A 25,456-nucleotide genomic window follows, 5' to 3' on the forward strand; every position below is an offset into this window, starting at 1 on the left:
GTGTACTGCTGGATTAAACGCATGTAATTATATGCCTGTGATTGTGTCCTGAGAATATAAATAACTTGTAGGATAAAGCGGCGTTTAGCATATAGGCTGCAGCAATTGCAGTAGCTGCTTGGCATGCTTAAGCTAAAACCTGTCACTTGTAAAACAAAAGGCCATCCTGATAAATAATTAATTTCCATTATTCCTACAATATTACTTTCCAGCCGCAATTTGTAAACACCTTAAGCATATGGCACACTTACACACCAACACTGTTTACAATTCATCTGTGCACTGTGCTTACATGGCGTTATGCAGGATTCTTGCCAACTTGGAGGTTGGAAACTTCCTGGAGCTAAATTGTTATGAACGCAAAGAAAAGGGAATCTCATAAGTCTTAAAGCGTGATGCGCGATTTCATTGATGTCATGGCTTTTCTTTTGTTGTTCAAGAAAGACTGGCTGCCACCTCTTTCATGCCCACACGTTATTAAAGCAATGTTTTATATTCACATCCCACCTCCCAATTACTGTATGTCGCCATGACTTTGGCATTGCGTATCATGAGGTTTATTACTGACAGTGGCCCCCATCTTTGTGCTTATATATCTAGAAAAAAAACTTGTGAAAAATGCTGTCAGTGGTCATGGAATTGTTTTTGCTCTCTGTCTCCTAGATCCAAACTGAATTAGGCCAAAAGGCTTTCATGTACTCTGCTCCCTCTGCTTGGGGCTCTTGGGAAAATGATTTCAAACTGAAAGAGCTAGTCTCTGGTCTCTGCGAGTTTTAAATGATGATGAAGGATCTGTAGGCAGACTCGATGAGGGGCTGTCTGTGCTTTGTTTAACCAAAATCTATTTAGGCTTGGTCCCGGCCCCTGCTGATGCGCTATTGACCTGCTGTTCTTTGAGTGCTCATTTACCTCTTTGCTATTTGGATAGTATTTTGGCGCATGAATATGATTTGTATGTTGTCCTCTGTTGAAAAGAGGGAAAACAGTAAGGAGAGTTTTTAATCCAAAACATTCTCACTCAACTCGTCAAATGGTGACGTTTGGTCAGGACCCCGCTTCGCGTCACACTGGCTTAGTGGGTCCCACCTTTTTCATCAGTTTTCAACGGCACAAGACCGTAGCCAACAACTGTTATGGTTAGGCAACTAAAACAACTTGGTTAAGTTTAGAGAAATGATTTGGGTCAGGCCTACTTATAAAAACATTACATGTGACTTGCGTTTGAAATGTAGACTTTGAACACATGGGGAGTCGAACGCCGGTCTCCAGTGAAGGCAAAGCTTACACCCATCCACCACCCCGTCCACAACGGCCTTACTGCCCAGCGCACAATGACACGAAAAGGCCTACCCGGTGCATTAAAAAGCAACGCCAACAGGTCCTGACCGAACGTCAGTATTTGACCAGTTGGGAGTGGGAACGGGTTGTTTAATCCCAATAACTACCTGCTTAAATAAAGGTTTAAATGTTACGGTAACACTTTACAATACTGTAACACAAAAAATGTAGTTATTGAGGAACTAGTCAGGAACTAACCATTAGTTCATGAATAGTTCATGATTAGTTCATAAATAGTTAATAGGTAGTTCCTTAATGGTAGTTACTTAAGAACTGGCCATTAGTTACCATGTTAACGAACCAGTAAGTAATGATTACTTCCTTAAAAAATATATTTTTTATTTTTTATTTCGCTTGTTCATGAGTAGTTAATGGGTAGTTCCTTAATGACCCTTAATGGTAGTTCCTTAAAGATCGTTAATGGTAGTTACTTAAGAACTGACCATTAGTTACCATGTTAACGAACCAGTAAGTAATGATTATTTCCTTAAAAAAAAAAACATTCCCGCTAGTTCATATGTAGTTAATGGGTAGTTACTTAAGAACAGACTATTAGTTACCATAGTTGTTACTAGGGAATTAATCATTAGTTCATGATTACTTCACCATTAGTTACCATGTTTGTGCCCCCTCAAGTAAAGCAGGGCTTCATACTTAGTTGTTACTAGGGAATGCATCATTACTTCATGATTATCTTACCATTAGTTACCATCACCCTACCTATAACAAATAAATACAAGAGTTGTTCCAGGTGAGGTTTGAACCCTTGGCCCCAAGATCGTAAGATTATTAGTCTGATTCTCTACCACACACATGGTAACTAATGGTAAAGTAATCATGGAGTAATGATGAACTCCCTAGTAACAACTAAGTATGATGGCCTGCTTTACTTGAGGGGGCACCAATATGGTAACTAATGGTGAAGTAATCATGAACTAATGATTAATTCCCTAATAACAACTATGGTAACTAATGGTCGGTTCTTAAAGTCGAACTGAACCTGTTCGTCACATGCATATGAGTCCGTTTCAGACTGAAAAACATGGTTTGTCTAAGATGACAGGTTGAGAGGCGGGTCATAGTATCATGTCGATGATTTTATTTGACAATTCTGGGTACTGGATTGGGTTTTGGCCAATCCTGGCGTGTTCCACCTCCAAATCGAGTGGGATTCAGTGTGTTGTGGCGCTCCCCTCGGGAAGAGCCTTTTGACGAGAGGAGTGGAGCTCAGCAAGCCACAGGCAGCCAGCTGCCTTCGTGTTGCCGAGCGGAGAGTGCAGCACGTCGGCCTGGAATCTCCGAAGTGCAACCCCTGACAACCAAGCTCTCGTATGCGCGCGCCATTATCGCTACTGTAGTGTAAATACAATATCCCTGGAATGTGCGTTTTAACGAGCCAGTCACATTTCTTTGCATTCTTAGAGATTATAGTTTTTGTTTTTTGTTCATGTTTCTAACAATTGGCCAAGTTAGTAGTTAGTTTATGGGATAGGAATTCTGCCAGATGACAGGCACTAGGATCACATTTGGAAGAGAAAATGATCCTGAAATGAAGATTTGATTGACAGCTGCATGTCGTGATATGATTGGTTGAAATGGGGTAGAAATTTGATAGTACTAGGTGACGTCAGCAAACGGTACATTACTGTTATCAATGAAATCTTAAAAAATTAACTTTTGATGCGAAAAAGTGTGAAAAACGAAATAAATTAGATTGTTGTGATTTTCTTTGCATACATCATTAAATAGGTCAAGTCAAGTCAAGTCAAGTTTATTTGTATAGCACATTTCATACACAGAGGCAATTCAAAGTGCTTCACATAAAATGGTTGACAGGAAAATAAAACAATAGGTGCACTGCATACCCAGGTATTTGAACTAAAAGAAAAGAAAAGTCATTTTTGGGTTCAGCTCGACTTTAAGTAACTACCATTAAGGAACTACCTATTAACTATTCATGAACTAATCATGAACTAATGGTTCGTTCCTGACTCGTTCCTCAGTAACTACCCAATTTTTGTGTTAGAGTACTGTAAAGTGTTACCAAAGTTACAAATAAATGCATACATTTTTAACACCTCCTCCAATTTCCAAACTGTTCATTCCTGGCTTGGCTTACATTTTGGAAGGTTACCATGGTATTTTGGGACACTTATTTCACCTGTCTGGCTATACGAAGGGGCTCACTTTGTAGGCCATAGTTCCTGCTTGCGGTGTATCTCGTTGTACAAAGAAAGTCATTGATGGATCAAGCAGTCACATGGTGATCAATATAATGGTAACCTCATGCACCTCAAATGTCTGCCTTAATCCTTCATTGCTGTGGTGCCAAGTTATTTCTGCACCCCTCCTCCTAATTAGAATACTGTGTGCAGAATTTATCTTATAGTGTTGGCAGAAAAATACATACAAATGCTGCCTGTGCTGACCATACAGATGTAAACACCCCCCCCCCTTGCATAATAATGACTTGTTGGTGAGGCCATGCTAATTATAGGTAGCGTCCTATTTACTAACAACTCACAACATGCAAATGAGATCTTTTGAAAGATGGTTAAAAGTTAAGATTTGCTGCTATCATTACTGCCAGGTGCAGGCATCATTCCAGATGCAGGCATCATTGCCACCAAGTCAGGCAATTATGGAGGAGAGTGTGCCCTCTATGTTCATCTTCTGATGAATGATGACAGAAACGGTTTTATATACATACATACAGTAAGTACATACATACATACTGCTCGGCTGCTGCATGGCCTCGCCTGCTCTATTGGCATGCGCAGTACACAATTGCTAAACTTAGCATCAGTGACGACATCACAATTGTTCGAGTGACCATCACTGATCACATCATGGAGTGCTCGAGTGACGTCACTCAGCGCAAATTTCGCACTGACAGTGATGTCACGCGCTTATGATTTTGGTCAATATTGATGTCACTGATTATAATACATTGCCTATGGCATCAGTGAGGTCACTCGCTGATGACATCATCCAATGTGGGACAGAAATTGAAACAAACAAACAGAGCCCACTTACTCCCTTTTGTATGATGATGATGATTATATATATATATTATACTCTCTCTCTCTCTCTCTCTCTCTCTATATATATATATATATATATTATACATACATACATACATATACTGTACATACATACATACATACGCACGCACACACACACACACACACATATATACAGTATATATATATTTATTTATTTATTTATTTATTTATTTATTTGTGTTTGATTTTACCGTTGAATGAGTTACTTAGGCTATGGGGCGAATAGAGAGGTCAGAGAAAGCTATCAGAACCATGGATAGCGGTCTGACACATGGTAACAGTAATTTAAGGAGCATGTTGATTTTATGTTGAATAAGCATTTTGTTATAGATTGATACTGACTATTTTACAAAAAAATAAATACCATAATGACATGACAGAGATGGCTTTGCCTTTCAAGGGGATAGCAAACGGGCTCTATCTTCCCCCTGGCCTTAGGCGCTAAACTGGCGCAGAAGAAAAAAAACACGCTTTGCGCCTGCCTACCCGTGACTCGGAAAGATAGCGTCATGTTTTTACGCCTCGAAATGCGCTTTACGCTGAGGAGGCGTGGCGCAGTGCCAGAATAGGCCAGAATGGGCGTTTCAGCTTTAAATACCAGCCTAAAGCGATCTTCCCAACTCTCCCCCCTCTCTCTCTCACTCTCTCTCTCCCTCTCTCTCGCGCATCAATTTCTGCCCTTATAGCGCACTGTAAGCATCAGATCAGTGTATCTGCTATGCTGTCCCTGTGGCCTGGTTTATGTGGGGGAAACCACCAGAAAACTCAAACAGCGTATATCAGAACACAAAAGCTCTATACGCAGGAATGATCGCAACTACCCAGTTGCCATACACTTTAATGATGCCAAACATGACATTTCTACTCTACATTTTTGTGGCATTGAACACGTCAGCTTGCCGTCGAGAGGGGGCAATCACGACCTTCTGCTCAAGAGACGTGAAGCTTTTTGGATTTATACATTAGAAACCATGTCACCCAAGGGCCTTAATGATGAGTTACTCCTCCAAGTCATGCTGTGATTACTTTGAATTGTTGTCTAGGAAGATTTATGTTTTTTGTTACCACTGATAACTTGTATAGTCTATATACATTTTAACTTTATTCCTCTAATTCTATTTCTCTCTCTTCTTGTTTATATCGACATTTCCTAGGAGGATTCCCTTTAGTTCCAGAATCATTAGGCTACTTATTTTTCTTTCCCTATGACTCTGGCTATGTTTGTTTTTCAATAGGCTTCTACATAACTGACATATAATTGTGGTATATAATGTATGAAGTGTATTTGCAATATTGCTATTTCAATGTAATTTATTTTGCTTGAATGCTGGAATGTCATAGCCTACTACTTCATACCTGCCAATTCAGGCCAATTGGCTCCAATTATGATGCTGTAGGGAGTGGTGTGTCGGGATTGGTCCACACACAGATCTACCTGCCTATATAACTGGGTCCCTCCTCTTACCCTGTAAGAATCTGAAGAGGGTCTTAGGACCGAAACGTTATTCTGTCAAATAAACGTTTTGCATTTGGAGACAGTGTGCAGGAGTTATTCTCTTTTGATCCAGTCGGGTTTTTCCCCCTCCGACGCACCTGTCATTTAGGTTTGCAGAAGCTTTTGCTCCTTTAAGCATCAGATCTGAAATGTAGGCTACACCACAGAATGACAGAACCATCACTATTTTGGAAGAAAGGCCACACTAATTTATATGTAGGCACTAGGCAGGCACAATGACTGATGAAAAAAAAGTTGTTATGCCGTATAGTTTTGAGCCCCTGTCATTCAGAGGCTGTTGCATCATATACCTGTCTAGCTGTGCAGAGGGGGAGAAGAAAAGGCAGCGAGAGAAAACGATGCGATATCATGCTGTCCAAAATTTCACCAATCTAATCTCATCATGACATCCAGGGATAGGCTATATTTTTCTAGCCGATGCGTTTAGAACATTATTCTCAGTATGCTCTTGCTATAGTGTAGCGTATTTACATGCTTGCTGAATTTAAACTGCAGTGAGATTTGTTTGAGGAGCATTATGGACACAGACGGGGATGAAAGAGGGAGGGGGAGCTCAGAGCGCTTTGGTCGGCTTTTCTGACCGGACTGGATCGCTCTGTGGAATCGGAGCTTGAAAGGGAAGAGTGTGATTTGTTTACTGCAGATCGCCAATGGCCACAGTTGTGAATAATTCTACGCTTAAAAGGTGTGGTTAAATGGTTAGCGCCGGCTTTAGCGCCGAGGACAAATTAGGGAATGCGCCTGACCATGCCCACTAATAGCGCTGGACCAGGTCTTAAATAGTGATGTGACGTTCGCGAACGACCCAAATCTATTAAACGGCTCTTTGCTATAAACCAGGGGTGCCCAATACGTCGATCGCGATCGACCGGTCGATCGCGAAGGTAGTGTGGTCGATCGCATGGCATTGAGGGGAAGAATTTTTTTTATTTTTATTTTTATTTATTTATTTTTTTTACTGTTTTTCCAGTTTCCACTGTTTTTCCACTGTTTTTCCACTGTTTCCACTGTTTTCCACTGTATACTTAGTGTATATATATATAAATAAATATGTTTGGTAGATCACTTTGACTTGGTCATTTTAAAAGTAGCTCCCAAGCTGAAAAAGTGTGGGCACCCCTGCTATAAACGAAGGGAACCGAGTCCTACTTGAGAGCCGTTCGTTTTAATGTTGTGCCCAAATGTCACTGCCTGCTGCTCCCCACCACACACACAGTGTAGACCTCCCTCCCTCCCTCTGCTAGTCCGCTGAGCAGGGAGGATAGGTGCACTCGTTACGGGCGCATGCTGTAACTGGGTGGCCTGGGTGGGCGGACTCAGCTTAATATCAAAACGGGCTATCTGCCGACTTTCTGGGCAGCGAAGTGTTGCATGAATTGCATTCAAGGAAAACCAACTTTATTTACACAACACATTTCATAGAAGAAGTAAATTCACTGACTAAGCAGATGATATGCGTCACCTTGTGTCATGTTTACAATGCAGATCATTGACATGAGGTCTGGAATATGACTAATTTAGTGCTGCTGCAGTTCACCAAAATTAAATAGTGGTGGCTCTAAGATCAAATCTGATCCAAATCGTACCATATCATTATCCTAGTGATTTCGCAGATACACAGTAGTGCACGCCCCCTAAAAAAAAGAAGAAAAAAAAGAACGAGGATCCGCTATTTTGAACGGCTCTCGGAAAGGAACGGAGCCATAAGATCCGGCTCCCTTCAAAGAGCCGTAATTCCCATCACTAGTCTTAAATGCTAATTTACGGCCAGGGGGAAGATAGAGCCCAATGGCACCACAATCTAATGTGTGTTCTTATTTGAACACATGCATATTTCTGGGGTGGCAATTTGATTCATTTGCAAGGGCCCGTTCTCTGCCCAATATGTTGTTGCAGAGCCTGCTCTCTCCACGGCCCTTTGGGCCCCAGTGCAACCGCACTGCCTGCACTGTCTATATGTACACACCTCCACAGCACCCAGGGTGGACTGCCATTCACACATGTATTTTTTTATTCTTATTATTTTTATTTTATTTTATTTTATTTTTTTATTTTACCCGAGACCTGGCCTAGTTTAGGTCTGTTCTTTAAGTACAGTGACTTTAAAACGTGTTGACACCTTGACCGTTTGCACATTCCTGTCTAACGCAACAGTGTTTCTTCGCATGGTGATGGGAAAGAGGCAGAGGTGAAGTTGGGGTGAAACAGTGGGGCCAGAGGCTGAATTTATTGGCCATCACACAAACAGGCCAGTGTTTGGGAGCCTGGGATCAGGGGCCCGCCAGCAGGTTAAGACCTTCACCCCTCCATGGTTTCATTTACTAGAGGAGGCCATTTTTTTATTTGAAGTACTGCGAAGGGAGATGGCCTCCGTCCGGCCGTTCCCTTCTACCTCCTGGTTGCAGCGGTGCTTCATTGTGCTGTCTTGCAGCTGCTCCTTGGCGGAGGCGTTTTGGTGGGAAACCTGGTGGAACAAATTGGATCGAGGGTTAGCCTGTCAGCCTCATTACAGCTGGGACACACCAGAAGCGTATCCAACGCTGAAGCCTCACCTCACGGAGCCAGTTTGATTTCTGCGTCCTTGCTTGTTAACAGGGGAGACCGATCACACCCGCTGCAGCGCGTCGCCTCGCCTCGTGACGCATCTTGCGTCCTGCAGCGAGAGTTTCGGCATCGGGTCTATTTTTGACGTGGTGCGAAGCCATCGCAGAGCATGCTTCTGGTGTGAGTGGCAAGGCTCCTGCTGGACGCTTCCGTGACGTGCTGTTTCGGAGACGCTTCTGGTGTGTCCTAGGCGTGACCTTCCTTGGCAGGTGTCGTTCGTTAGTCCTTGGGACCGCCTCCTGGAGCTATACGCCTGACCAACCCTCTGTGATGGGTGGTCTTATACATGCATGGAACGTGTCCTCCTCACCCCCCCAACCCATGAAATACTGGCGAAACCTTGCCGTAACTTGCAACTTTCTCGTAACGAGAGAGCTGGTTCGAACCTGACGTGTCCAGTTTTTAACCCCATTGTAATCGCTTTTAACCTCGACCAAAACCATAACCCTAATCTCAACCAAGCTGTTTTACTTGCCTAAACTCTAACCGTAGGGGTACTGTACCTATACATACTCATATTCGGAGAGTAAATGAATAATCCACTAATATTCCGGTGTACATGCAGCCATAGCTCGTCCTCCCCGACACGTGAGGGAAGGGGGGCAGAGAGAGATTCAGGTAGGCGGAGTTTTTCTGTTGAGAATAAACAGAGCAGCACTATTCTTACGAGCATCACTTGGTCCATTTCAGGAGCTTGCTGCTGGAAAGTTTGACGTTGCGCATCCAAGTCTTTAATAAAAAGTAGGCTAGTAGCCTACGTTATTACCTCGCAGGCTCGCAAGCATTGTGGACTTCCGTGGGCACTACAGTATACTCTCTCTTTAAATATCTCTCTCTTTAAATCGATGTTTCTCATCTCCTCCCGATCAGAAATGTCGGCTTTTCTTTTTGCATGCCAGAGATGATGGATTAGGCCTATATGATTATATCGCCTCTTCTAGTGCTTTCTAGCACACATCAGTTGACCACAAACAGGCAGCATGCGTCGCAAACTGCGGTAAAAACCCTGATTGAGACCCATATTTCCAAATGCGCTGTATACATGATCAAAGAATCCTCCTAAAACCCAAATAATACTGGAATAACCCAGATGTCTTAATCGGAAAATGCTAAATTTGGAAAAAGGGCAAATTCGGAAAATGCAACTGGAATATGCTGTTTACATTACCCTTATCAAATTCAGAATATTGTCATTTTCCTAATAATAGTGGAATATTGTGTGCATGTAAACGTAGTCACTGACGTCATCAGTGATGTTATGTTGAGCAATTTGGCGCAGAGTGATGTCACTCGAGCAATTGTGATGCCATCAGTGAGTGATGTCATCAGTAATGCGAAGTTGAGCAAATGTGCACTGCGCATGCCAATAGAGCAGGCAAGGCCACGCAGCAGCCGAGTTGTGCAGGGGAGCCCGCGCAGTGGGCGAGCCTAGCCAAAACTAGAATAAAAATAAGAATAAATGAACTTATATAGTGCTTTTCAAGGACTTTGTCCACACAGTGAAGAACACAGCAGACATGCAGGCAGCAGCAGCAGGGCCTCACTCCTGGTCCAGAACCCAGCGGCAGATCTCAGCTGTAAACTCTGAACACTTGGAGTTCCCACCGAGGTCCTTAGTCAGCACCTTCTTGTCTCTGATGGTGTTGAAGCAGGCGGTCTCAATCTTCTTGGCATGGTCGTGGAGGCCCATGTGGCGCAGCATCATGACGGCGCTCAGCAACAGAGCTGTGGGGTTGGCCATGTCCAGGCCCGCGATGACCGGCACCGTGCCGTGGACCGATTCAAAGATGGCGATGCCATTGGCTCCGATGTTCCCACTGGGAGTCACACCCAGTCCTCCAATCAGACCAGCACACAGGTCACTGAGAATATCACCGTACAGGTTGGGCATGACCAGCACGTCGAAGTGGGTGGGATCCTGCACCATATTGAGACACACGGTGTCCAGGTACATCTCAGTGAACTTGATGTCCTTGAAGTTCTCCGCCACCTCACGACATTTCCTCAGAAACAAACCGTCTGACATTCGCATGATGTTAGCCTTGTGTACGGCAGTCACGCTGCTCCTCTGGTTGTTCCGGGCGTATGTGAAGGCATACTCTGCGATGCGTCTGCTAGCGTCCTCTGTGATTAGTTTGATGCTCTGCACCACGCCGTCCACAATCACGTGTTCAATGCCACTGTACTCGCCCTTGGTGTTCTCGCGGATGGTGACCAGGTTGACGTCGGTGTAGGGCCTCCTGTAGCCCTCGATGGAGACACATGGACGTACGTTGGCAAAAAGGTCAAACGTCTTTCTGAGCAGCAGGTTCATGGAGGGATGACCTGCGGCAATGGGCGTCTTCAGAGGTCCTTTCAGTCCAATCTTGCTCTTGTCCATGGACTCTTTAGCATCAGGAGGGATCATCCACTTCCCTCCCGGACCCTTTATCGCTGTGACGTTCCTCTCCTCCCACTGGATCGGAGCCTTCACAGCGTCAAAGATCTTCATGACGGCGGTGGAAATTTCCGGTCCGATCCCATCTCCGGGAATCAGAGTGACAGTGTGGATCCCCCTGGAGAAGGATCTCGGTCTCCTCACCGTCCCCACCACCTGGGACAGCAGTGACCTCCACGCGCTGCTGGCGGCCATGCTGCTGGTTGAAGTTTTCCCAGGTAAATAAATATATTTTGAACAAATTTTGTGGCAAAATAAAATGTTCCAAAACTTTAGGGAAGAGTATCTTACTACTATAATAAGGCGGCCCGTTGCTGGAGTGACATGACATCCCATTTGCTCAAGTGACATCACTGATGACATCACTGATTACATCACAATTGCTCGAGTGACATCACTGATGACAACACAATAGAGATCCAAAGTCTACTTCCCTGCTTCAGCTATGTACCAGCCTCGAAATAGGTATAAAGGAGGTGACCTGTGAGAGACACATTTTCTTTTGATCCTGTTTGAATTGTGCCACGAAGTACATGTCATTTTACGAAATGTAAAAGAAAACTTTGCGGGCTCTATTCTCCCCCTGGCCTTAGGCGCTAAACTGGCCTTAAACGAAAACAAACCACGCTTTACGCCTGCCTACCGCTGACTCGGGAAGATATCATGTTTTTATGCCCAGAAATGCGCTTTACGCTGAAGAGGCATAGCGCAGTGCCAGAATAGTCCAGAATGGTCGTTTTGGCCTTAAATACCAGCCTAAAGCAATCTTCCCAACATGCGTTAATTTTGCGGTGAACGCTTTTCAAAACCAGGCCTTATTCAGTGCGCCGGGGCCAGTAACCTAGGCCTAGCTACTGCAAAAGTTAACTGTTGAAAATTCGATGTCTGGTTTTGTCACGAGTAGCCTACAGCTGAAGTCCCTCTGACAGTGACGGAAGCATGTGTCTTTTAGGGCATTCACAGACTAGTCGACTAGTCGACTAGTAAAACCACTAGTCGACACTGTGCTTAGTAGTCGACTAGTCGTTTTAGCAACATTTTTTTTTTTTATCTTTAAGAACATGAGGTATTTACACGACATACATGGACTATCATATCCCATATCCCCCACAAAGAACATCAAAACACAACAAAACAAAACAAGAAAACTGCATAAGATACACAATAATCCAAGAACAAACAAGACTATTGGACAAACAGCCAAACAAAAACAATGCATTCAAAGTAAATACATAGATCTTGCCCTGTTGGCAGCTAGGAAATGCATAGCTTTAAATTGGAAAGCATCCAATCCCCCAGCTGTAGTTCACTGGTGGAATTAACTCTCAAGCTACCATACGTTGGATAACATTAACTACAAGAGCAAAGGCAGATTCTTAGACATCCCCAAAATATGGCAACCACATACATACTTTGACTTTAAGAACTTTTTACCCCAGTGTCATTAGGCTTATCAGGATAGGAGCTGAATGCATTGTTTTTGTTTGGTTGTTTGTCAAATAGTCTTGTTTGTTCTTGGATTATTGTGTATCTTATGCAGTTTTCTTGTTTTGTTTTGTTGTGTTTTGATGTTCTTTGTGGGGATATGATAGTCCATGTATGTCGTGTAAATACCTCATGTTCTTTCTTAACTCATTCTCTGCCAGGGTCATTTCGGTCTGTGTGCTCCCAGTGCCAGGATTTTTAGCATATTTCCTGATCTTCCAGGACCCACAGAATATTCTGTGCTAGGAATAAAATTACACAACATACTGTATCTCACAATAAAGCAGAGACTCTCTTCTTACCCCTTGTAAAAAACTGAAACTCTACCATGTTTCCTTGTTTAGTTACAAGCAGTGGAAGTTAGCTTGTTTTCACTAAAAATGCCCTCCTTGGGAGAGAAATAGGAGAAAAAGAGGTTTTTAGTGAAGGACACCGTTTCAAGCAGAACTCTCTTTTGAGCCTTTTATTTTTTGCCTCAGTGACACATCAGACATATACAGTATTTGTTTTCCCAAATAAATAAATAAAAAATAAAAAATAAGAGAATGTATTTGAGGGAGCTGTGTCGGTCCATCCCGCCCAGTGAGCGGCTACAGAGAGAGAGAGAGAGAGAGAGAGAGAGAGAGAGAGTCTGGCCCCTGGGGTTTCTTGACAGATGAGGCTTGGCCGCAGCCTCCTTGCTACAGTATTGTCAGTAAAATGGAAGAACCTCAGAATAAGTTGGAACCTATTTCGAGACATGGTCTTTCCGAAATAGGTGGTGTAGGACTACACACAGGACTGGGACTAGGACTGGACTGCGCCTCCATCGACTCAGAGTCTGAAAACACAAAATATCAAAGTATGATAAATATGTGCACAAAATCAAATAAATAATTTACTTTTACAGTTGCCATGTGGATTTTTAGCTTAGCTTGATAAAAGCATAAACAAATGGAACGAACCCTTATGTGGTCACACTCACACACTCTCTCTCTCTCTCACACACTCTCACACACACACACACACACACACACACACACAGGAATAACGAGTGCTGTAACGTTACCTGCTGTCACGTTACCTCTCATAACTAACGTTAGCACAGAAGATCACACAATAGCTACATTAGTGCTGTAAACTTTGAAATGTTTATGTGACACAGACGGCTGTGTGTGATCATTTCATCTCAAACGCGATACAAAAAATAGGCTACTTTTTACCATCGTCATCGCTCTCTGCAAGTGGCACCCATTCCCTCCTCCTCCGATTCATCTGTGTCAGACGGATCAGAACGCTGTGAAGGGGAGCCTTCGTCGCCCTGGCGCTCCGTCGTGGAGCAACAACAAAAACGCCGGCGTCTTCCTCGCCATCGTCGCCATCCGAGAACTCTGGGTCGGACTCTGTTTCGACCACAGGCTCCACCCATAAATACTAAACTAGCGGGTTCCTTTTATCAGTTTGACTTGAAACAATGTCACAGGCTGGGAAAGTGTCTGATGTAATGTAAACAACCAAAACATTAAAGTACGTCCGAGTACGTCTTTGGCACAGAACGCCATTGTTAAAAGTACGTCCGGGTACGTCTTTGGCAGAGAATGAGTTAAAGATAATAAAAAAAAAGACGACTAGTCGACTAGTCGACTACCTTTAGGGACGACTAGTCGACTAGTAAAATTCACTAGTCGTGAATGCCCTAGTGTCTTTAGGTGCACCAAGGGGAAAATGACGGACTAAATTGGTGGGAAATGCTGCAGAGATGCAGGAGAGAGAGCCCGAAAAGGGATAAGCATACGTCCATAACAGCATGAAAGCTGAAAAACATTCATGGCAGTAACACCGTTCCCATGATTTGAGCCGCGGCAGCATTAATTGGACACTTTTTATAATGTCCTCCTAGGTCTAATAACTGTTTGTTTTGGTCTCGGGCTGAGTGTATGTGACAACGGCGGGCGAGTTGATCTCGGTCCGTGTCTCAAGCGGGTTGGGTTGGGTCAGATTAGATTTTTTAGGACCGTTGAGAAAGGAGGACAGCACTCCAAGTTGAATCCTTTTATTGCAACACAGACGTTTGGGCAGCAGCCCTTCTTCAGCGTGTGTGTGGGAGAGGTGTTTAGGCTATGATCTGTGATGCGCTGAGATGTCCAAATTGGCATGGATAGATGACAGCATGCAGCCGGAACCGGACTGGATCGAGTCACTCCGTGGATCAGACCTTGGAAGGGAAGAATGTGATTGGTTTACTGCAGATCACCAATGGCCACAGTTGTGAATAATTCTACGCTTAAAAAGGTGTGGTTAAATGGTTAGTGCCGCGCAATCTGGCTTTAGCATCAAGGAAAAATTAGGGAATGCACGTGACCAGGCCCACTAATAGTGCCGCGCCCAGCCATAAATGCAAATTTAAGGCCAGGGGGAGAATAGAGCCCTGCATGTCAAGAAAGCCGCAGTTTGTCATAAAACTGAAACGTAACATTTAGTTTTGTATGAAATTGTTCAATCAACTACATCTCTCATCTCGCACAATACATCACACCAACACCAACATGGCCTGGCGGGAGAAACGTCACTTATGCAACGAATTCTCAACTGTTAATTCACTATATAGTCCACTATAAAATACCCACAATGCAATCGATTTCTAGTGAACAGCAAATGTGCCCTACATTTTCGCCGCTATACCACAATGCAATGCCTTTTTTTGTCTTTACTGAAGGAACAAAGTCGCTAGCTCGCGAGCATACAGTAACAAGCTCGTGAGCTACTTGACCAGCACAGCTTGCTATTAGGAGACAGCACCATATAGTTAACAAAACCACACCTCCGCATTTAATCAATTTATTTAGGATTTAGCAGTCAAAAAATGCAACATCAATACTACTGAGGACATTTCAAACTGATGGAGAGCTCGGTTTGTTGATGTGATACCACCCTGAAACACACACAGAGTAGACACACAAATCCGTGGACATACTACGAATTGCCTCTTTTGTTTTCATTGTCTGTTCTGAATAATAGAAGTGGCTAGAGACATTGGGCTATATCCTCCCCCTGGCCTTAAATTTGCGCGGCGCGGCGTATTATTAGTGGGCGTGGTCGCATTCCCTAATTTTCCCAGCCAGATTGCGTGGTGCTAACCATTTAACCACGCCTTTTTAAGCATAGAATTATTCACAACTGTGGCCATTGGTGATGTGCAGTAAACCAATCACATTCTTCCATTTCAAGCTCTTGATTCCACGGAGCGATCCAGTCCGGTCAGAAAAGCCCTAAAGCCCCCAGCGACCAAAGCGCTCTGAGCTCCCCCCCTCCCTCTCTGCCAACTTTCATCCCCGTCTGTCTCCATATGCTCCTCAAACAAATCTCACGGCAGTTTAAATACAGCAAGCATGTAAATACGCTACACTATAGCAAGAGCAAAATGATAAGCGAAAGTTTGGACATCCTTTTCTCTCGCTGTCTTTTCTTCTCCCCCTCTGCACGGCAGACAGGTAGGATGATGCAACAGCCTCTGAATGACAGGGGCTCAAAACTACGGTATAACAGCTTTTTTTCATCGGTCATTGTGTCTGCCTAGTGCCTACATAATAAATTAGTGGACTTTCCCCCAAAATAGTGATGCTGTCATTCTGTGGTGTAGCCTACATTTCAGATCTGATGCTTGCAGTGCGCTATAGGGGCAGAAATTGACACGCGAGAGAGAGAGAGAGGGAGTGAGAGAGAGGGGGGAGAGAGAGTGAGATAGCGGCAGAAAGAGTGATTGAATAATGCCGTGGGTGCATCCCCAGGGCCGGCGCACTGAATAAGGCCTGGTTTTGAAAAGCGTTAACCGCAAAATTAACCCCCTTTGGGAAGATCGCTTTAGGCTGGTATTTAAGGCCGAAACGCCCATTCTGGCCTATTCTGGCACTGCGCCACGCCTCTTCAGCGTAAAGCGCATTTTGGGGTGCAAAGACTTCCTAAGTCAGTGGAAGGCAGGTGTAAAGCGTGTTTTTTTGCGTTTAACGCCAGTTTAGCGCCTAACACCTTGGTCGCACCAGGCCCGTCTGCCCAGCGTTCCGGCTGTGCTCCGTCCTCTGCACGTCAGCATGCCCCACAGCACGCATTTCAGAAGCGGAGCGCTTCCGAGCGCTGCCTGCCAGCTTCATGCAAGATCGCGCGCAATACTGTGTGTACAATGGTGTACAAAGCACAACACACAAACAACACAGTCTGCCGTTCACTTGCTTTTGATTTGGTCATTTTCCCTTGATTGTTGTGCTTCTACCATGGGTAAGTAGGCTGAAATTATTTCTTTATTTGTCATACAGTGCCTGTTAGCAGGAGAACTCTTGCATTTCTTCGTACTTGAAAGATTACAGAGGGGAGGAGAAGGAGTCGGTATTGGGTCTGCACACGGTGTTTTATTATGAAAATCGACCGGATTCTCGTGCAGTTGCTGTGTCTGACTTCCGGCCTGAACGATCTGCTCTGTGCAGCTTGACGCAGCTTCCAGGCGTCATCCGTGAAAAATAGAACTGCCGCGTATCTTTAGCGGAGCGGGGCGCCGAGCCGCTTCTGGGACGCTTCTGATACGTGCCGTTGCGCGCCTGGTGGGATCACACGCGTTGATTAAAATGCCCGCGAGGAACGCGTACGTGACGTGCCAGGTGTACTTCGCCGTAAGGCCAGGGGGAGAATAGAGCCCATCGAGTTTTCATGTTTAATGTACTTCAGCACTTAGAACAAAGCTCCCTGTTTCTCCATTCACTCAAAATTGAAGTTGTTACCATTGTATTCACAAATCTTTTCTTCTATCTTTCTTAATCAAGCTTACTCTTTTAATGCGCTCAAAGAGAATTCGACGCACAGAGCAATGAAGAACGAAGCAGCATTAATGCGTGATAAAACAAGAGTCTGGATATATGAAGATCATCTCTGCATCCTTATGACTGACACCGACTATTACAGTTTTATTTAGGCTCTGTGAACATCTTGTAATGAAGATTACCTGCTTTTGAAGTATTCACTTTTTTTTAAATAGATAAAATATGCAACATTTCCTTTTACAGAAACAGATTTGCTTTTGTCTTTGCCATTTGTGTTGAATCATCACTCCTAGTGCTATATCTTCACTTAGATTTTTGCCATACCCAGGAGTGCCGGTCTATGAGCCTCAGGATCGTACTGACTGACTGACTGACTGACTGACTGACTCACTTACTCACTCACTCACTGACTCCCCATTGTTGAAACAAGCATGCATGGGTGTTGAGCAGCAGCAGGCAGCTGAATGAAGCCTGTGACAGGTGAATTTAATGGAGTTATTACCTGAAGTTCAGGATCTATAAGACCACACCTACCACTCTCCCAAATCACCTGCGCCTCACCAATTCAATCACCTGCGCCCAATCAACTGAATCACCTGTTGCATACAGTATAACATGCCAATTCCCTCATCTCCCCGTTTGCATCAGTCCCTCCTCCCTCCAACCCTGTTTTCCTCCTCCATTATAGTCTCGGTTTCCAGACGTTTGGTGGTTAGGTGGTGCCAACAGCGCCACCTAACCACCAAACATCTGGGAATGTCATTGTCAAAATCTGTCTCTTTGAGCCCGGCGAGAACGGCCGGCAGCAGACACGCCTACATTTATTATTAGAATTTTATTTGGTAGCGCCAATGCAATGTTTCATAGTTCCAATATAGAGCAAGACACTGATGTGCTGTAAAGAGAGTTTATACCTGTTGTTTATTTTACAAAAAAAATTCCTACCCGGAAGTGGTCCGCTTGCTACTGTGAAGTCATCAGCAGGCTCTGTAACGTTAGCCTCGGGAGTCGGGCATATCGCTGGGGGAAAGACCTCTAGCCGCCGGGGCCGGATGAAACACGTCCTATTAACAGGTTATGTTTGTTTCTAAGTGATTAATATGTTTCTCCGCAAGCGCGGCAAAGTTTTGCGAGACACCGGTTCTGCATGAGCGTCACTGCCCCCAGAAAGCAGGCCCGCCCACAACACTCATGATTGGTTCTCCGATGCAAGGCTTCCAACAGCACCACCTAACGTTATGAAAAGATTTAAATAATAATATTCTCAGTCTTAACTCATTCTCTGCCAAGGACGTACCCGGACGTACTTTTAACAATGGCGTTCTGTGCCAAGGACGTACTCGGACGTACTTTCATGTTTTGGTTGTTTACATTAGATCAGACCCTTTCCCAGCCTGTGACATTGTTTCAAGTCAAACTGATAAAAGGAACCCGCTAAATCACGTTTAGTATTTATAGTATAGTCACCCATTTAGCAGTAATCTATTTAGCAGTAGCAGATGAAGAGAGGCGGTGGCCGGCGTGGCCGCAGCCGCAGCGCTGTTGGGCGTCCTCAACACTTTGATTCTGGGCCCAGTTCCAGCACGCACCCCGGTCCACGCCAGCGGACAATCGAAGAGACCATGGGGCTGCTGACCCTGCCCAGGGTCCAGATGGAGCCTGTGGTCGAAACAGAGTCCGACCCAGAGTTCTCGGATGGCGACGATGGCGAGGAAGACGCGGGCGTTTCTTTTGTTGTTGCTCCACGACGGACCGCCAGGGCGACGAAGGCTCCCCTTCACAGCGTTCTGATCCGTCTGACACAGATGAATCAGAGGAGGAATGGGTGCCACTTCGAGAGAGCGATGACGATGGTAAGAAGTAGCCTATTTTTTGTATCGCGTTTGAGATTAAATGATCACACACAGCCGTCTGTGTAAACTTAGCGACTCGACTAGCTCTGTGTTGTGCAACGTTGTGTGTATGTACTGTTTTATTGTGATCGATACGTTAGTGACGATCATGTGCGGCCATTTGGCTGCCTGCAGCTGCCTGTGTGATTCCTGTGTGTGTGTGTGTGTGTGTGTGAGAGAGTGTGTGTGTGTGAGAGAGAGAGAGAGAGAGAGAGCGAGAGAGAGAGAGAGAGAACATAAGCTTGGTTCATTTGGTTCCATTTGTTTATGCTTTTATCAAGCTAAGCTAAAAATCCACATGGCAACTGTAAAAGTAAATTATTTATTTGATTTTGTGCACATATTTATCATACTTTGATATTTTGTGTTTTCAGATTCTGAGTCGATGGAGTCCAGTAGTCCCAGTCCTGTGGGTAAGGACAAAAAGTTTCTCATCACACTTACCACATACAAAAAAAGATGTTATTGTATTGTAAATACCGTAAATTCCGGACTATAAGGCGCACCGGTCTATAAGCCGCACCTTCAAAGGTGACTATTTTTTTCTTATATAAGCCGCACCGGTCTATAAGCCGCGGGTGTTTTGATGTTTAATTACCATATGTAAGGCTTCGTGCACAGAGGGGATTGTCGGGAAAGAGATGGCTGTTTGGGGAAGCTCCCATTTATTAACATTTCAACAAAACAAAAGTCAGGTCACTAATCCCCAGACAAAATCACACATTGTGAGATGCTTAAAAATCACCATCGGCGGGAGCTGCTGTGCAGCCAAGAACACAAGTGAAATTCGTTCTCTCGTGACCTGTGGTTCTCAACGTGATGGACGATTCACCTTTCTTGTTAACAGTCCTAGTGAGAGGCAGGTCGAACGTCAAAGGCACTTCATCCATATTTATGATCTGCTCCGGTCCGATGGAATATTCCTTGATCTTTCTTTGTGTGAATTCGCCGAAGTTTGTAATTTTCTCCTGGTAGTCGGGAGGGAGTTGCTGACACACAGTCGTCCGCGCCCTGACGGACAATCCCTTTCGTCTCGGGTTTGTGCATGATCCTTTGCTGCTGCTGCTGTTGTTGTTCCTGTCTCGCTACTGTCTCAGTCTCAGACATGGCTTTCAGGCTCAATCGCCGCCATCGTCGTAACACAGCCAGTTCTCCATCTTTTGAAGCATGATGTTAGATTACAACGAGCTAGTTGTGTGGCTTAGCCTTCCAAAATGTTGCTGTTAGTTTTTTAGAATGTAATACATAGAATTGGGAATGTTACATTCAATTTCATTCAGACTGTCTTTCAGGCTCAATCGCTGCCTTTTTCCCCCCGGAGCGAGGGAGGAGGGAGGGAGGGTGTTTTACCGTAGTGGCTGAGAGAGAGTAGTGGCACAGTGCTCCAATCAGGTCGCGAGGCACATTTTTTGCAACATCATCCAATCAGGGTCTCGCTCTCATAATGTCTGTCTTGCTCTCGTTCTGCCTCATACCAACATCCATAGATTTTGGAGGTTCCCGAGTGGCCGTTTGCTGGAAAAATCCATAGATAAGCCGCACCGCAGGGGGCAAAAAAGGCCAAAAAACGGGAAAAAAGCCGCGGCTTATAGTCCGGAATTTACGGTACATGTATTGTAATATATGTATTTTTTATGATATGTATTTTATGGTAATTATGTATTTCTATTCTATAATTTACAGGTCACCCACATGGAAAGGGACGTGGCTCCCCCTATTTCGGAAAGACCATGTCTCGAAATAGGTTCCAACTTATTCTGAGGTTCTTCCATTTTACTGACAATACTGTAGCAAACCCAGGTGACAGATTGTTCAAGGTCCGTCCAGTCTTGGACTATCTGGTAAATAAGTTCCAGGAAGTAAAAGTCAGTAAAAACTTTTTTTTTTTTTTTTTTTGGGAAAACAAATACTGTATATGTCTGAAAACAAGCTAACTTCCACTGCTTGTAACTAAACAAGGAAACATGGTAGAGTTTCAATTTTTTACAAGGGGTAAGAAGAGAGTCTCTGCTTTATTGTGAGATATGTTGTGTAATTTTATTCCTAGCATAGAATATTCTGTGGGTCCTGGAAGATCAGGAAATATGCTCAAAATCCTGGCACTGGGAGCACACAGACCGAAATGACCCTGGCAGAGAATGAGTTAAGGTAGTGAAACGGATTAAGACTGACAGCTGAGTCTACCTCCATTACGGGCAGCACGTGTGGAGTCTGCACTCAATCTTTACTTTTCAACCGATTTGAATATTGATAACAGTGACTAAATTTACAGATAGTCTGGATCCAGATTTTAATTGTCTCAATCTATCAAATAGACCCATAGGAGAACGCACATCATCTCCAGAGTAAGTGGTGGGAGTATAAGTATGGAGAAGAGGACAAGTGGCACATCATCTCCAGAGTCTCCACCTTTTTAGTTAAAATTGGCTAAGTGGGTGGGTGGCGTGGCGGTGGTGTCTGCCACGATTGTGATGTCATCAGTGATGTATTCTTCTTCTTCTTCTTAATGGCTTTCCAGCAGACTGGATGCCTTGCAGCACATTGCTGCCTCTCAGTTAGGGAATATTCTTCCTCACCCAGAGCCAATTGTCTGAGTTTGCCCAAACGCACATCCCTCAGTATTTTAACCATCTCTGCTCCAGATATGTCCATCTCATCCAGGAACTTCTTAACAGCGTCAAGCCCGATCCCATTCCTCTCCATCTTCCCACTCAAACGAGCAGCACAGTTTATAACCATGGCAATGAAGGCCATTAATTGCTTCTTGTCCATGCAGATCACGTTACTCTGACTAGTTCTGTCCCTTTTCTTCTCCGGATCCTTATGCACTTCCATCCTTTATTCCAGGGGTCAGCAACCTATGGCACGGGTGCCACATCTGGCATGTGAAGGGTTAACCACTGGCACGGCAGCGCACAGCAGCAATAAGTGCGCAATTGAGATTTTTTGTAGAAATGTTGAAGTGCGCTATCAAATTACCTACTTCACAGCCATTTGCAATTTATTGCGCGGCATGTTACTTATTTTTTTTATATTATTTACGGTAGTGACCCACTCTCAACTCTGATTGGTTGCAGCAGAGCAGTAAGATGCAACTCAATTGCTCTGCTGCTGCCATAGAAGGCAACCAATCAGAGGCAGAGAGTGGGTCACTACCGTAAATATCCTATATACATGGCTCTGGGCAGCAGAAAGCAGATGAAAAGTGCCAGCGAGCAAGACAGAGAAGGGCCGTGCTGTGTATAGTGCTTTACTTCAATGTCCTGATTTTGGAAGGAATAACGTTACATTTGGATGTGCGAGTCATTAGTCTTGGTGTGGCACAGTGATTGACAAGCAAAATTGAAAATGGCACTTCATATCAAAAAGGTTGCCGACCCCTGCTATATGTTTCCTTCCCATCTGCACCTCTTAGCAGCCTCACCATATGATAACCCCTGTTCTTCTCTGATCTTGTTCACTTCCCTTTTCTTTTTCGTGGAAACTGAGCAGACCCCGCATCATGATTCCCTCCACAGTGTAGGTTGGCTTGCTCCTTCTTTACACATTTCTATCTTTCTATCCCACTTAGCTACCTGACAGTCAGTCTTCTCACATCTCCTACATATCTTGCTTTTAGTTAGCACACAGTTAGCACACTTTAGTTAGCACACTTTTAGTTAGCACACAGCAGCCACATGCCCAAACTCCTGACAGCAGAAACACAAAGGGGGCCTCACTCTATTCACCTTATTCACCACGCCCACTTTTTCTCTCTTCCGCATTAGACGCAATTGTATTTGTTCTTCCGGTTCAGCGCTAGTTGGCGGCCAATTTCAAAACAAAACGTCGCTATAATAATGAATGAAGTTTGGCAACATTCAGAATTAAGCTACACTGCGGCCAACTTCAGTTACATGTTCATAGCGTTACTGCTGCGAGGAGCCGATGGCTGTACCCGGTCGGCATTTAACGTTAGTTACAAAAGCATGTCGACAGTGTTTTCTCACTGCCAGTAGCCTACAGTAGGGTTTGACAGATAGCTAGCTAGTCCGACCGGTGTCAGCACAGCCAGCGTTCCCAGTCCTCACTGCTCGTTAAATATTTCCAAATAGGCGTTATTCTGATAAACTGGTCACATAGATGTTACGCTCTCACCCGAAAAATATTAAAACTTTAAAACAGTTTGGGTTTTTTTGCTTGAAAAAAACAGCTTTTTGGCAAGTCTAAAAATGATTATGGTAGGCGTAATCTACTTCCGTGTCTAAAACAGGAAAGACGATTACAAAATGACGTGCAGAAGCGTCCTTGTATGGGCAAAGAATAAGGTGAATAACGCACATAATCAAGGATCACTCTTGGCGGCAATTCTCCTTCAAAAGTTAAGCACAGATTTACACTCTTCTTTCAACCCTTCCCAAAATCTCGTCATTCTCCTCACCTCACACACACACCTTCCACCTCCAAAAATGTTTCGGCATCTACCGACATTGGCACGTAACTTACCACTCCTTTCTTTCTGGCTACTGACCCGAGCGGGAAACATTTCACAGCGCGATACTCTCGAATCTCACTAATCTTCAAGGCTTTCTTCCTCTGACTCTCAGACACACACTCAATCACAACCATACCACCTCTAGATCCTCATCGAGTGAACATCTCAGACTTTTGCTCCAATAAACTTCCCAACCTCATGTGGATCCTTAAAAATCCCGTCATACCATCCATCAGCCACCATTCCAACCAAAAAGACTAATTATTTCCCACTGAATCATCAGTCACTCAAATCCCTCCATGTCACCGCTCTCCCTCTAGCTCCGTCCAGAGTCATCAGTGATGTTACTTGTGCAATTGTGATGTCATCAGTGATGTCACTCGAGCAATTGTTGTGATGTCATCAGTGATGTCATTTGAGCAACTGTGATGTAGTATGAACCAATGGCACACGGTTGCACGATGGCGCCTAGGTGGGTATAGCGGTGTCTGTCTGTCTGTCTGTCTGTCTGTCTGTCAAGTCTCCACCATAGGATTCCTAGTTGTCTCAAAATGGTTTACCATGAGGAGCAAAGGGTGTTAAAATCATGACAGAAATATTATGCATACCACTGACTGATTTTGCAACAAGTTAGCCTATATGTAATTGCAGTGATATAAATATCTATAAAAAAGAAAATTCTATCCAAAGTCACATTCCACATTCCATTATATTACAGTATTGCTAATTCATTCAAGAACACTCAAGTCATAGAATTAACCATTTATTGTATTATGAATACAATGCATACAATTATGTTTGGCGTTGAAGGCTCCGCTCTTATAATTAATTTAATATTTAATTTAATATTTAATTAATTTAATTCTCCCTGAACTCGGCTCAGCAGCATGCTACGCCGAGCAGGAAGAGCAAGCAGAATCCCCCATGGGAATAAAATATTCCAGATACATTTAAACAATAGAAGTAAAAGAGGGAGCCTAAAAGCAAGACATGGGAACATGTTCATTTTTTGAGCCATGCAGACTCCAGAGCTATAATACATGATAGCATTGATCTAAAAGGTGGAGGCTGGGGTGGAGGGGGCAAAGCGTTTGCCAGCAGCCGCAACGATCAGCAAGGTGGGGAACAGATCAGTGAGTGAGAGGCTGCCATATTTAAACGGACCGCCTTGTTGTGAGAATGACTGTGATTGGAGAATTGGTTAAACGGTGAACCAAACAGAAGCTGTCAGCTGGTACAGCTGGGGCGTAGCCTATGACATCATGTCTTGAATGAACTAACGCAGGCTTCATTTGTACTAAGAGTGAAAAGCACTATTTTACCTTTCAAATGGTCAAAAGCAATATGTTACCTTTCAAACAAATCAGCACTATATCTATTAGCCATTTAAAATGAGGAAGTGTCCTTTCACTCACACACACACACACACACACACACACACACACACACACACACACACACACACACACACACACACACACACACACACACACAAAAGCAACTCAGCATTGACCCCCCACTGTGACTACTGCTCACATGCTGTAAACGTGGCAACTAGGAAACAAACTACCTCCCCAATCTGTTTAATGAGCTGCTCCTCACATAACCTGTTAAACCATCCTAACACACACACACACACACACACACACACACACACACACACACACACACACACACACACACACACACACACACACACACAATCCACAACATCCTGTGTATAACCTGGCAAATGTATGCCATGTCAAAATATTTCCAGTGCAGCTACAATGGACTTTGATAGCAGGATTCAGTCTTTGGTGTCTTCTTTGTAGACTGACCATTTTGCACCAAAGTTCAACAATCTTTCAGGGAGAAA

At 44.1% G+C, this 25,456-nt stretch overlaps 1 pseudogene across 1 annotated transcript; it reads right to left on the minus strand.

The window, feature by feature from the left end:
* Positions 1-10,063: 10,063 nt before the first annotated feature.
* LOC310787576 (isocitrate dehydrogenase [NAD] subunit alpha, mitochondrial pseudogene) lies at positions 10,064-11,155 on the minus strand (annotated as a pseudogene). Its single transcript has one exon. The product of its transcript is annotated as an isocitrate dehydrogenase [NAD] subunit alpha, mitochondrial pseudogene (transcript).
* Between the last annotated feature and the right edge of the window lie 14,301 nt (positions 11,156-25,456).

This window comes from Poromitra crassiceps, assembly GCF_964638095.1.
Source record: "Poromitra crassiceps genome assembly, chromosome: 1".
NCBI classification, from domain to species: Eukaryota; Metazoa; Chordata; class Actinopteri; order Beryciformes; family Melamphaidae; genus Poromitra; species Poromitra crassiceps.